Below are 5,492 nucleotides of genomic sequence, written 5' to 3'. Positions count from 1 at the left end.
TGGCTCTGCGCCCATGAGAACACAGTGTGTCTACATCGTGGCCGCAGGGCCCTCTTCTCTTGCACTGATGCTGTCAAACAGTTGGCTTTTCCCTTTCAGCATATTTCCTCTTGCTGACAATCTGGGTTTTGATTTTGCTTTTTGCTTTGGTTTTCTTTTTCTCTCTTCTTTGGTGCTGTGCACAGCGATGGCGTCCTACGCTGCCACACTCCCAGCAGATCGTTGCACAATGAACAATACATTGCCATTCATTCAGTCATAATGAGCAGATTCGGCACAAGGGTGTGGCGGAGGCATATGGTTTCATGACAAGAGCTCTTGGGTCACTGAGGTTATTTTAACAGATGACAGTGGAATCTACTAAACGTGGGCTTTATTGGCTGATGTCTTAGTGAGTCCATCTCCAAGTGTGGAGATGCCCTCTGGTAGTGCCTCAGATGCACCACAGTATGAATGACTGCCTCATTTGGCAGTCACTCACCTGCCTCTCTGTATATGTCACATGGCGTTCCTCCCCAGGTGGATGTGGTTCTCCATGACAGTGAAGAGTAAGGAAGACGCAGCATGGTATACGGACAGGATAAACTAGGCTGGGGTAGCAACCCAACCCTGAATGCTCAGTGCCTTAGTGCTATGAAGGTTTGGTTCTCATTTATGCTGACGTTCCTGGTCAGAGGGTTCACCAGAGCAACTCTTCTCTTATTTATTTGAAGGAAAATTTGTATTGTTTTAATTATTTTTATGTACAGAAAACTCAACAGTGTACATTTAACCCAGTTTAGTGGCAAGTTCTTTAGCCTTTGCCTTTTCGAGCTTGGTGATGCAAGTCACAGACTTGGGACCCAGGACATTGCCTCCCCAGTGACGGCGGATCTCATCGTATCTATCGTTGTAATTGGTCCTGATAGCTTCCATCAGCTTCGCCAAAGCGCCTTTGTCTTTCGAGTTAACCTGTGTGAAGGCGACAGTGGTGCAGGTCTTCCTGTGGACTAGATGTCCCAGTCTTGCTTTCCCCTTGATAATACAGTAAGGGACTCCCATTTTACAACACAGGGCAGGCAAGAAGACAGCCAGCTTGATGGGATCCACGTCCTGTGCAATCACCACCAGCTGAGCTTTCTTGTTCTCCACCAAGGTGGTGACGGTGTTAACTCCTGCTCGAAGGACAGGTGGTCTCTTAGTGGGGACGTCCCCTTTGACAGCCGCTTTCTTCTCGCCTGGGCCAGCAGCCTCTGCTTCTTCTCTTGCTTTGTCTCTGGTCTGTACTTGTGGGCCAGCTTAAGCAGCTGAGTATCTGTTTGGCGGTCCAGGGCCTGGGTGAACTGGTTAATTGCAGGAGGCACTTTCAGCCGCTTATAGAGGATGGCTCTCTGCCGCTGCAACCTGATATAGCGGGGCCATTTCACAAAGCGGGTGAGGTCTCTTTTGGGCTGGATGTCCTGTCCAATGCCAAAATTCTTAGGCCTTTTCTCAAACAGGGAATTCACCACTTTCTTAGCCTCCTGCTTCTTCATGACAGCAGGGGCCAGAGCCACCTTCTTCCCCTTAGCCTCCTTTCCTTTTGGCATCTTGGGTGGTGGGAGGAGAGCTTATTTTTTTATTATTATTATTATTTTTTAGAGACGTGGTTTCACCATGTTGGTCAGGCTGGTCTCAAACTCCTGATCTGCCTGCCTTGGCCTCCCAAAATCCTGGGATTACAGGCGTGAGCCACCGCACCCGGCCCAGAGCAACTTTTCTCTAAGCAGCAAATTCAGGGATCAGAGCTTCTCCCATCCTGTGTGTCTGCCCTCTTGGGACCTTTATTTTCAGCCGTGCAGATGAAGAGAAGGCCAGCCTGAGAGACTATGAGAGGTGCTTTATGCAAGGGAGGACTGGGAAATGTAGTTTTCTTTCATATGAAAAAATGAAATAGTTTGACCAATACCTAAAATTATCACATAGAATCTGCCACGATCATTAGTCATCAGTTAGCCAACCAAGAAAGTCAAATAACTTTCTTGGATTGGTGCCATGGCTCATGCCTGTAATCCCAGCACTTTGGGAGGCCAAGGTGAGAGAATTGCTTGAGCCCAGGAGTTCAAGGCCAGCCTGGACAACATAGTGAGATCCCCTCACTACTTAAAAATAAATAAATAACTTGCTGTAAATATCCATTTAATTTTTCCACTTAAACTTCAACTTGTTGAATTGTATAAAATTCCTAATGACAAGAAGAAACAAAATAAAACTTTTCATAGGCGAATATTGAACAATGAGAACACATCGACACAGGGAGGGGAGTATCACACACTGGCGTCTGTGTGGGGGGGGGAAATAGGGGAGGGACAGCAGGGGGCGGGAAGTTGGGGAGGGATAACAGGGGGAGAAATGCCAGATATAAGTATATAGGTGATGGGAAGGAAGGCAGCAAACCACACTGCCATATGTGTACTTATGCAACAATCTTAGAGGTTCTTCACATGTACCCCAAAACCTAAAATGCAAAAAAAAAAGAAATTCTGATTTATTCAGATAAAAAAAAGAAATAAAACTTTTATATTCTGATGACATTAAAAACATTTTAATCTACATAAGCATTTTAATCTATATAAGATTTCTTGCAATAGTTTTTTTCTTTCATTTTTTTTTTAAGAGACAGGGGTCTCAGTATGTTGCCCAGGCTGGTCTCAAACTTCTGCGCTCCAGTGATCCTCTAGCTTCAGGATCCCGAAGTGCTAGGGTTATAGGCATGAGCCACTGTGCTTGGCTGATTTCCTGGAATATCTCTTAACCTGGGAGAATATTCTAATTATAGACCACCCTCCATAGACGGAAGAGTACTGACCCTACCACCCCTACCCCACCACTCCCACCTTTAGATTTGAGCCCATGTTATAATTACAACCTACACCTGCTTGTAGAGCTGTGCTTCTCTGCGGCTGCAAAACCTTAATCCTCCCATACACAACAGAGAGCATTAAACTAGGGCAATGTTTCCAAGTTTTCAGCAGATATTAATCTTTGTGATTCAGAAATGAGAGATCACACCTGTAATCCCAGCACTTTGGGAGGCTGATGTGGGTGGATCACTTGAGGCCAGGAGTTTGAGACAACATAGTGAAACCCAGTCACTCCTAAAAATATAAAAAAATTCACTGGGCGTGGTGGTATGTGCCTGTGGTCCCAGCTACTCAGGAGGCTGAGGCGGAAGAATCGCTTGAACCTGGGAGGCAGAGGTTGCAGTGAGCTGAGATTGTGCCATTTCACCCCAACCTGGGCAACAGAGCAAGACTCCATCTTAAAACAAACAAACAAATATATATTTATAATCACAAATATATATATTAAGATAAGATACTTTAGATATTATGTGAATCTCATGACCTCTCTAAGATGCTAAGAAGATGGCAGATGTTATTTTTTCTATATATATATATATATATATTTTTTTTTTTTTTGAGAGAGAGACTTTTGCTTTTGTTGCCCAGGCTGGAGTGCGATGATGCAATCTCGACTCACTGAAACCTCTGCCTCCTGCCTCCTGAGTTCAACCGATTCTCCTGCCTCAGCCTCCTGAGTAGCTGGGATTAAGGCATGTGCCACCATACCTGGCTAATTTTGTAATTTTAGTAGAGATGGGGTTTCTCCATGTTGGTCAGGCTGGTCTCGAACTCCTGACCTCAGGTGATATGCCCATCTCAGCCTCCCAGAGTGCTGGGATTACAGGCATGAGCCACTGCACCTGGCCTTATTTTCTCTATCTTAAGATCAAAAAGACCAGGCGCTGTGGCTCACACCTGTAATCCCAACATTTTGGGAAGCCGAGGCGGGCAGATCACCTGAGGTCAGGAGTTTGAGATCAGCCTGGTCAACATGGTGAAACCCGTCTCTATTAAAAGTACAAAAATTAGCCAGGTGTGGTGGCACACACCTGTAATCCCAGCTACTCAGGAGGCTGAGGCAGGAGAATCGCTTGGGGGGTGGAGGTTGAAGTGAGCCGAGATCGTGCCACTGCACTTTTCACCCTAGGTGACAGAGTGAGACTTTTTTTTCCCCCTTGGAAAAAAAAGAAAAGAAAAGAAATCTCCAGTATAGGGAACATGACAAAACCCTGTCTACAAAAACCACAGAAAAAAAAAATCACTGAATGTGGTACTGGACGCCTATAGTCCCAGCTACTCAGGAGGCTGAGGCAAGGGGATCACTTGAGCCAGGGAGGCAGAGGTTACAGTGAGCTAAGATTGCGCCATTGCACTCCAGCCTGGGCAAGAGTGAGACCCCATCTCCAAAAAAAGCAAAGAAAAGGAAAGGAGAAGAGAGGGAAGGGAAGGGGAGGGGAGGGGAGAGGAAAGGAAATCTCATGTCAAATAATCATAATAGAAGCTAAAGTATGTAACAATGACATCTATTTTCATTACCATATTGCTGTAAGCGTAGTTATTATTATTATGGTTTTTTTTTTTGAGACAGAGTCTTGATCTGTCTCTAGGCTGTAGTACAGTGGCACCATCTTAGCTCACTGGCCAACTCTGCCTCCCTGATTCAAGTAATTCTCCTGCCTCAGCCTCCCCAGTATCTGGGACTACAGGCACGCACCACTACGCCCAACTAATTTTTGTATTTTTAGTAGAGACGGGGTTTCACCATGTTGGCCAGGATGGTCTCGATCTCTTGACCTCGTGATCCGCCCGCCTTGGCTTCCCAAAGTGCTGGGATCACAGGTGTGAGCCCGCACCCGGCCCTCTTTTTTTTTTTTTGAGACATGGTCTCACTCTGTCACCCAGGCTGGAGTGCAGTGTCACAATCTCTGCTCACTGTAGTCTCTACCTCCCTCCCACCTCAGCCTCCCCAGTAGCTGGCATTATAGGTGCACACCTAGCTAATTTTTGTATTTTTGTAGAGATGGAGTTTTGCCATGTTGCCCAGGCTGGTCTGGAACTCCTGAGCTCAAGCAATCTGCTGGTCTTGGCCTCCTAAAGTGCTGGGATTACAGGTGTGAGCCACCACACCCGGCCTGGTTATTGCCTTTAGTCTGCTGTAGTCACACTATGTAGATTTGAGTTTCTATTTCATATATTTATTATGCATTCATGTGACCAAAGAAGTTCCAGACATGTGCTGCTATCAATATTTCATCTGGGCCACAGTCTTGAATTGTTACACAGCACATACCTCTAGAAATAATAAAAAAAAGTTACAACAAAAATACACTTTTTTTTTCTTTTTATTGAGACAAAGTCTCGCTATGTCACCCAGACTGGAGTGCAGTGGTGTGATCTTGGCTCACTGCCACCCTCTGCCACCCAGGTTCAAGTGATTCTCCTGCCTCAGACTCAGAGTAGCTGGGATTACAGGCACCTGCCACCATGCCTGGCTAATTTTTTTGTATTTTTAGTAGAGACGGGGTTTCGTAGTGTTGGCCAGGCTGTTCTCGAGCTTCTGACCTCAGGCAGTCCCCCTGCCTCAGCCTCCCAAAGTGCTACAGGCATGAACCAGCGCTCCCGGCCAAA

General features: G+C 46.0%; 1 pseudogene; it reads right to left on the bottom strand.

The window, feature by feature from the left end:
* Positions 1 to 768: 768 nt before the first annotated feature.
* Positions 769 to 1,568, bottom strand: LOC105721339 (large ribosomal subunit protein eL8-like; annotated as a pseudogene).
* Between the last annotated feature and the right edge of the window lie 3,924 nt (positions 1,569 to 5,492).

Source organism: Aotus nancymaae, unplaced genomic scaffold, assembly GCF_030222135.1.
Source record: "Aotus nancymaae isolate 86718 unplaced genomic scaffold, 86718_ANA_hifiasm-v0.15.2.pri h1tg000016l, whole genome shotgun sequence".
Classification (NCBI taxonomy): Eukaryota; Metazoa; Chordata; class Mammalia; order Primates; family Aotidae; genus Aotus; species Aotus nancymaae.
This window is presented reverse-complemented; position numbering and strand designations above follow the sequence as displayed.